The sequence below is a fragment of the Balaenoptera physalus genome, assembly GCF_965194825.1.
Source record: "Balaenoptera physalus genome assembly, chromosome: 10".
Classification (NCBI taxonomy): Eukaryota; Metazoa; Chordata; class Mammalia; order Artiodactyla; family Balaenopteridae; genus Balaenoptera; species Balaenoptera physalus.
Window position 1 is genome coordinate 102,119,960 of NC_138889.1, and position 8,698 is coordinate 102,128,657.

Below are 8,698 nucleotides of genomic sequence, written 5' to 3' on the forward strand. Positions count from 1 at the left end.
CAGATGCAAGGTGGCCATGTGAAGACAGAAGCAGAGATTGGAGTGATGCTGCCACAAGCCAAGGATATCTGGGGCTTCTGGAAGCCAGAAGAGACAAGGAAACATCCACCCCTTGAAGCTTCTGAGGGAGCACATCTCTGCCAACACCTTAATTTTGAACTTGTAGCCTCCAGAACTGTGAGGGAGTGTATTTTTCTTGTTTTAAGCCACACAATTTGTGGTACTTTGTTACAGCAGCCCTAGGACACTAATACACCCCGCTGGGGACACTCCTGGCTATTGATACAGGCCTCCTGAGCAGTTGTCAGGAGACCGGGTTTTCTTTTTTTTTTTGGCCGTGCCACATGGCATGTGGGATCTTATTTCCTTGACCAGGGAGCAGTGGAAGTGCAGAGTCTTAACCACTGGACTGCCAGGGAAATCCCTGAGCCTGGGCTTTCAGATCTCTCTCTATTGACAGAGCTAATAATCCAAGGGGAGAAAATTAAACGAAATAAATTAAAACAAAGTCATTTATTATTTACCACTAACTAAGAAAAATATTTGTATGGGAGAATAGGCAGCTACATTAAATATGAAAACTCCAGTTCGACAAAACCATGACCAAAGAACCAAAGTCTTGTGTTTTAGCTATAAATAACTGAAGGCAGTAGGACATGCCAGATTTGTGGTATTGGGGTCCAGTGCAGGGCATGGTTCTGAAGGCAGAACTGGAGGTGAGCTCTTTCACCAGAGAGCACAGGTCAGAGTGTTCACACGCCTACATCCCTAACCTCCCCAGAGGGGCCCTCATGTTTATATACGTTTTCTCAGCTGTTGTCATGTTCCCAAGAATTTGCCTCTAAGCATCCTCGCTTTTTGGGTTTTCAGATAACCAAGGCTGCTGTTCTGAGGGGAAGCCCTTGTATGGGATACTGGCCAGGGCCTGCTGTCATTGGTTGGACATCATTGGTTGGACATCAGTTCTGATTGGTTGAGTGTAGGTTCTGATTGTTGGAGCATTTGTTCTGATTGGTGCCCATGGCGTTCTGGTTGTTAAACGTTTGGAATTCTATATCGTCTGGATGAGACTGAGAACAAAGGAGGAATAAGGCAGGGCCTCTTCAGAGTATCTCAGGATAGCTAGAAATAGGTGGTGTCTGGTCAAAGCTGGTAATATGGCTTTGTGCTATGAGTACCTATTGGCAACTCAGCCTCTTGAAATATAAGAAGTATGTACAGATTTTACCTATGGAGAACACCAGTGGGGATGCTTCTTCTCTGCTCATGATGTTTCCTTTCTTAAAGAGGGGTATCCATTGTGTAATACACCTCACCCCCTCTTCTCCTGGAGGAGGGATGCCTTTTGTGATCAATGGGTTTGGGTTAAGGCACTGAATGTGTGTAGTTCTGCTTTGCTCTCTTCTTTGCTCATTGGAAGCACAGGTTCTGCTCTGCTCTATTTCTCCGTAATGTAGACCTTAAAACTAGGTCATTGTCTGTCTAATTTTTAAGAAGACAATTTACAAGGATGAGTCATGTTCTGCAGTACCAAGTTGCATCAGTGATGCAGGTGGTATTTTGCTCTCTGTCTGCCTTGCTTCTACCTCGTCTCTCTTAATTGGTTCAGAATTAGCATAGAGAGGAGAGATGTTAGTTATTGTGGTCCTTAAAGACCTCAGCACAGAGAAAACCAGAAGGAAGCTGGCAGGGGTGCTTTGCTTGGCCTGTCTCTTCAATAATTCCATGACCTGGGCTCACTCATCTCTAGCACACTGATAGAGTTAAGGGGTGAGTTGGCTGAAACAATGGGTGTGATTGAACCCTGGAGGACCTGGATTGACAGTAATAAATTCCTGGATGAGAAAGCAGGACAGCCTCCTCCAGTTCCTCTGCTAAGATGTTGATGAGGGGCTGCCATGGCAATGAGAGTGCATAAATGACAATGAAGTGTCCTGACATGAAAGAAAAGAGAAGGCTTATCAAGGTCAGAAGAGGGGCGGCTCATGAAGGTGGAGGTCATCTCAAGATGAGAAAGTCCCTGAGAGTTTCTGAAGATATCCTGTTCCCATGGATACCTTACAGAGCCAAGGATGGGTTCCACTTCTCTCTCTGACACCTCTGCTCTTTCCTTGGGTACAGGAACTTGCCACTTTTGGCTATAACTTTAATTGCTTGATATTTGTGTGTAAAGTACAGTGATCAGTAGTTTGGAGTCTCAACTAATTTCATAAACAATTTTTTTTTCTTTAATTTTGGCCATGCTGCATGGCTTGTGGGATCTTAGTTCCCTGACCAGGGATTGAACCCGTGCCCGCAGCAGTGAAAACGAGGAGTCCTAACCACTGGACCACCAGGGAATTCCCAATAAATTTCTTTTGATAGAAAGAGCTTTAGTGAATGGGTGAAGAAACGAGTTTTCAGACCCCCAGGGTTAGTCCAGGTACTATTTATTCCTTGCCTTTTAAAAATAAACATTTACTGGGAATTCCCTGGTGGTTCAGTGGTTAGAACGTCATGCATCCACTGCAGGGGGCGCAGGTTGGATCCCTGGTTGGGGAATTAAGACCCCGCATGCCATGGGGCATGGCCAAAATAAATAAATAAGTAAATACAATAAACATTTACTAACCAGTACTGGTCACTGTTAAGCATGAGGAAATACTGCTCAGCTCCTGGAGGACTGGCCTTGAGAGCAGAGTCCTATAAGTGGAGAGCTGCTGGAGGAGTTTAAGCAGGATGGTCACATGGTCAGCCTAAGGTGTTAAAATGAATTCAAGGGAAGTTAGACAGGAGGCAGGGAGCTACATTAGGCAGCTGACCACAGTGGCCTTGGCTGGGATAGTGTTATTTATTGACTCACAAATAATCAAGTCCCATTATTAGGACTGGAGACACAATGGTGACCAATGTAGATGAGATCCTTGCTCAAAGAGAGAGTGAAAAGATTAGAGAAATAGCTGGGAGATGGGTTTATCAGTACTTGCTCATTAATTGGATATGTGGGCTGAAGGGCAGTCAAGGATGACACCCAGGGTCCTCGTTTGGGTAATGGGGTGAACAATGGTGTCATTCACTCTAACAGGTAACAGGTTCGAGGAGGAATGTGGTAAGTTCCATTTTTTTTTTTTTTTTTTTCACACACACACACTGTATTTTATTTTTACAAGAGATAAATAGACTGACACCAAGCATTGTACATGGATGACCACAACAAAAGCAACAATGATTGCAATTACCAAACATGAAACACACTCATACTATGTCATAATATTGACATTCAGTCCAGTAATCCTCCACTGTAACAGCTCCTTTACTTTGCAGTGAAAATTGATTTGTATATTCTTTGCCTCTGAGTCCTTGTGGGATTTTTTTTTTTTTTTAATTCAGACAGAAAGTCACAAAAATTATACTCATCCTCATCAGTTCACTCAGTCCCATGTAATTAATTGTTTTTTTTCATCTTGATCTTTTGTTAGCACTTTTATGAGTTCATCAGTTTTTCATCAGAGTTCTGAAAATGCTTATTCATTCAGTTCAGCAGTACAGTCAGTTACCAGCAACCTGTACTTGTCAGAGTCTTTTCCATGAATTTCTTGAAGATGAAACCCTTTTATAGGAACATATTTGCAAAATCATCAGAGTACACCCAGAACTGTCTGTAAATGACAAAAGACTTAAAAATGACCACGGTAAAAGATTTGATGAAAGTTCATAATAATGCAGTTGACAAGAAAATTAGTTATTTCTGAGATATACATTTTAAAGTAATAACTAGGATTATTACTTATAACATTATACCAGAACATATAAGATTTTTAGAAATTTCATGTAATGTCTGAAACATTTATATTAACATATTTCCATACAAATACAAGGAAGGACACTACATAATGATCAAGGGATCAATCCAAGGAGAAGATATAACAATTATAAATATAAATGCACCCAACATAGGAGCATGTCAATACACTAGGCAACTGCTAACAGCTATAAAAGAGGAAATCGACAGTAACACAACAATAGTGGGGGACTTTAACACTTCACTTACACCAATGGACAGATCATCCAAAATGAAAATAAATAAGGAAACAGAAGCTTTAAATGACACAATAGACCAGATAGATTTAATTGATATATATAGGACATTCCATCCAAAAACAGCAGATTACACATTCTTCTCAAGTGCACACGGAACATTCTCCAGGATAGGTAAGTTCCATTTTTGATAGCATTTGGGAGAGCCCAATACACAGGTCCAGGAGACAGGTTGCTCTACCATTTTGAAGCTTAGCAGAAAGTTCTGCGTAGGAGATGGAGGCTTGAGAGTTGACGGACATATTCAGTCATTCAGAATATGTTTATTGTGCATCTACTGTGTGCTACGCACAGAGTGGGAAGTAAGGAGCCAATGGTAAGGAGTGAACAGACACAGTGCCCACTCTTGTGGAATTTAGAAATAATCACACAAATTATTGAAAATTGCAACTGGAGCAATAACTCCAACATGGAGGTACTTAGTGCTATAAGCCTGAAACTTTGACCAGAAGACCAAGGATGTTTTTCCCCAGGAAGAGTTTTTCATAGGAGAGAAGAGTGGGGACAGCCTATGCAAAGGCTCTGAGGTCTGAGCAAGCCTAGAGAGGAATAAGAGCTGAATAAAGGGCCAGTGCTGGTAGAGGGCAAAGAGGGAGAGTGTGCAAGCTGAGGCCAGCAGGCAGGCAGTGCTTTGTAACATTTATTGAGTGCTTTCTGTGTATCAAGCACTATTCTAAACACCATTAATTTCATTTAATCCTCTCAACAACCTTATGAGATGTACTACTGAAATCTCTATTTTACATATGAGGAAACCAAGGCACAAAGAAGTTAAGGGACTTGCCCAAAGGCTCAGCTATAAGTGGCAGAACTGGGGTTTGAATTCAGGTGGTCAGGTTTAGAGCCTACACTGTTATTATCTAGTACCCGAGACTATGTTAAGGATTTTTTTTTTTCTGGGATGCCATAAAAAAATTTTAACCAGGGAGATGATATGGCCATATTTGCTTTTTGATAAGATCACTCTAAATTCAGTTGTGGGGAAATGATTGGAGGAGGGCCAATAGATGGGGGAGATTTGTTGGGAGGATGTTGAAATCATCCAGGGGGGATTCATAGCTTAAACTAGAGGGGTGGAGGATAGTGGAGACAGACAGAGGTAAATGGATTCAAGTGATGTTTGGCTGTAAATATGTCAGGATTTGGTGATGGGCTGAAGATGCCAGTGTGAGGAGGAGAGTAGTGTCAGGGAGAACTCCAAGGTCTCTGGTGTACAAAGTAAAGCTCGTAGTTGAAGCTAACAGAGGATAGAATGTGAGCAGTAAAAGCCAAGAGGCCCCTGGGACTTCCCTGGCGGTCCAGTGGTAAAGAATCTGCCTTACAATGCAGGGGACGCAGGTTCCATCCCTGGTCAGGGAACTAAGATCCCACATGCCGCAGGGCAACTAAGCCGGCGCGCCACACCTACTGAGCTTGCGTGCCTCAACTAGAGAGCCCGCGCGCCGCAAACTACAGAGCCCACGCGCTCTGGAACCCTTGTGCCACAACTAGAGAGAAGCCTGCCCGCCGCAAGGGAAGATCCCCGCATGCCTCAACATAGATCCCACGTGCAGCAACTAAGACATGATGCAGCCAAATATAAAAAAAAAAAAAGGGCTTCCCTGGTGGCGCAGTGGTTGAGAATCTGCCTGCCAATGCAGGGGACACGGGTTCGAGCCCTGGTCTGGGAAGATCCCACATGCCGCGGAGCAACTGGGCCCGTGAGCCACAATTACTGAGCCTGCGCGTCTGGAGCCTGTGCTCCGCAACAAGAGAGGCCGCGATAGTGAGAGGCCTGCGTACCGCGATGAGGAGTGGCCCACGCTCGCCTGCAACTAGAGAAAGCCCTCGCACAGAAACGAAGACCCAACACAGCCATAAATAAATAAATTAAAAAAAAAAAAAAGAAATACAACCAAATTAATTTTTAAAAAAAGCCAAGAGGTCCCTGGGTCCAACCCTAAGGAAATTAATTTCAACCTTACTGTGCACTGCTTCTGAGCTCCAATTTTTTCCCAGTCACCTCGGTGCAGGGGCTGATCAGATCTGAATGGTGTGAGCATGGTGCATGAGGAAGGGAGGATAAAGGAATCTAAGCCCCTAGTGGTATTAGGATTCCACCTCTCAGCCCACTTACCTGTGGTTGAGCAGAGACCATCTATCCATGAGCCTTGGTTTTGCAGACCTCTTGGGGTGTTCCTCTCCCCTTTTCATTAATTGCCTCTGACCGGCTTTCTCAAGGGAACTTCTCAACCAGTTGTAACAAAGCTGGGAAGACTCCCGTCTTAAGTTTCATCTAGTTTTTTTCATCATGACCGCTAGAGTTAAGAAATGTGCCAGTGGGAATTTGTGACTGGTCCTCCCAGGAGCAGTCCTAGAACAGCAGGTTGTCTCCAAGGTATGCTGGAGAGGTCTTGGGGAGGGTTGTCTGGGAACCCCTGAGGAGCAGGGATTCGCCATCAAATGCCAGGACAGATGCCCTTCATTTACAGTGTCCATCCCTGGTGGGCCTGTCTTCAGGTTACTGAGACTCAAAAGGCCGAGATGTGCACAGGGACACAAGTCCACATAATCCCCAGGTCTCACAAGAAATGACTGAAAGTGATAATGACATCAACATATGTGCCCTCTTTGATGGTCTAGATGTGACTTCCCCAATTGTTATTTCCTTTGATCCTCGGAATGTCCCTGGGAAACAAGCATGTATATTTGCTATAAATATACAATAATGGGATTATATCATATTTGCTTTATTCACTTAACAATATTGAAAATACATCTCTCCACCTAAAAAAAAAACCATAATTCTTCCCACCTACAAAATAACTCTATTGTCTTTGTAAAAATAACACATGCTAGTTGTAAAAAATTTAAACAACACAGAAAAGAACCAAGAAGAGAGCAGAACATCATCTAAAATCCTGCCACCACAGAAAATGGACATTGGTGAGTGTTCGTGTTATAAATTTCTCAATGCAATCATGACCATGATTTCCCATAAACAGAATCAAACAGAGTTATACTACACAAGATATTCTGTCATTTACTTTCTCACTCATGCCATGGGCATTTCCCTGTATCAATCAATAAGTAATAGTCTATATAATTGTATTTAATCACTGCATGTTTTTTATTGTGTATGTGTGGCATCATTTACTTGTCCCCCTGGGTTGACAATAAGGTATTTCCAACTTTTCACTGTTATCAATAACTTTGACAGACACCCTCAGGTATGTGCCCTGGAGGGCCAAGTCCAGTGAGAACAGGGTATGGAAAGACTGCTTTTCCCAGGCCAGGAAGGAAGACACTGGCTCACTCCTTGGGGACTCTGGCACCTTGGGTTTCCACAATCCCAGGGGAAATCACCTCATAAAGCAAGAGGCCTTGTTCAGCAAATGACTTGTTTGGGTAAAAGAAATTCAGTCCCTAGACTACAGATCTGGTAGGGAGTCACAGCAGATGAGCGACTGGATTGCCCATGTTTCCTGCAGGTAAGAGGGGGTTTATTCACTTGGGAGAGACCTGCTGAATCTTGCCAGTAGAAGTGCAACAGTGCTGGGTCCTCTGACCTTTGTGCTGCATCCCAACCGGCACAAGGTGTCTGATGCATCTACCCCGCAAATGCCCCCTTCATGCCGCCAGTCCTCTACTCATGAATGCAATGTCTCCTTCATTGTGCTAGATTTTATTATGATGCCTAAGAGTCAGAGCTCCTCCCTGGAGCTCTCAGATAAGAATTCTTATCCATTCTCTTGCCTCACTTAAATTAAGCTTGGTCACATCACTAGGTGTGGCCCCGTGAGTGTGAATGGAAGTGATTTGTGCCCTCTCTGAGCATAGATGCCTCAGGAGCCAACCCGTGGTCTCCCATATCCCCTCTCTTCCCTCTGCTATGACACCAGCCATGTCCAGGATATAGGGGCTTCTCTTACATGAGCCTGAATCTTGGAATGAAAAGGAGAAGACTCACTACTGACTCATGATAGACGTGAACACTAGTGAGAAATACACTTTCTGCTGCTGTGAGCCAAAGAGATTTGGGTATTGTCTGTTAATACAGCAGCCTCAGCTGCCTGATATCTTCTTCCAGGGCAAACTTCTTCTCTTGGCTGTGACCCCAGTTCTAGCTCATCTCTCCTAATTCAGATGGTCCATGCTTCTCGGGCCAGGCTCCTTCCTGTTTCCTCTGAGAAGCCCTTTCTTCACACTTGCTGAGCCAGCATCTAGCTAATTGACCTAAGGCAATTTTTTAAAACTGTTTTGACTTTTAGTTAAAAACATTTTTTATTGAGATATAATTGACATCAACATTCTATGAGTTTTAGGTGTACAACATAATGATTTGATATTTGCATATACTGAGAAATGATCACAATAAGTCTAGTTAACATCTGTCACCATATGTAGTTACAATTTTTTTTCTTGTGGTGAGAATGTTTAAGATCTACTCTCTTAGCAACTTTCAAATATGCAAGACAGTATCATTAACTGTAGTCACCATGCTGTGCATTACGTCCCCATGACTCATTTATGACAATTCATTTTTTTTAACATGAGGAGGTTCTAGTTGTTAGTAGCAGGTTCTATACAACCCCATTCTTTCAAGCCTGATTGACAAGTGATATGAGCACTTCTTCAGCTG

General features: G+C 43.2%; 1 long non-coding RNA gene across 1 annotated transcript; it reads left to right on the forward strand.

The window, feature by feature from the left end:
- Window positions 1-508: 508 nt before the first annotated feature.
- Window positions 509-5,971, forward strand: LOC309667606. The gene is made up of 2 exons (XR_014267837.1): window positions 509-3,088; window positions 4,192-5,971. It is a non-coding gene; the product is annotated as an uncharacterized lncRNA (long non-coding RNA).
- Window positions 5,972-8,698: the final 2,727 nt, after the last annotated feature.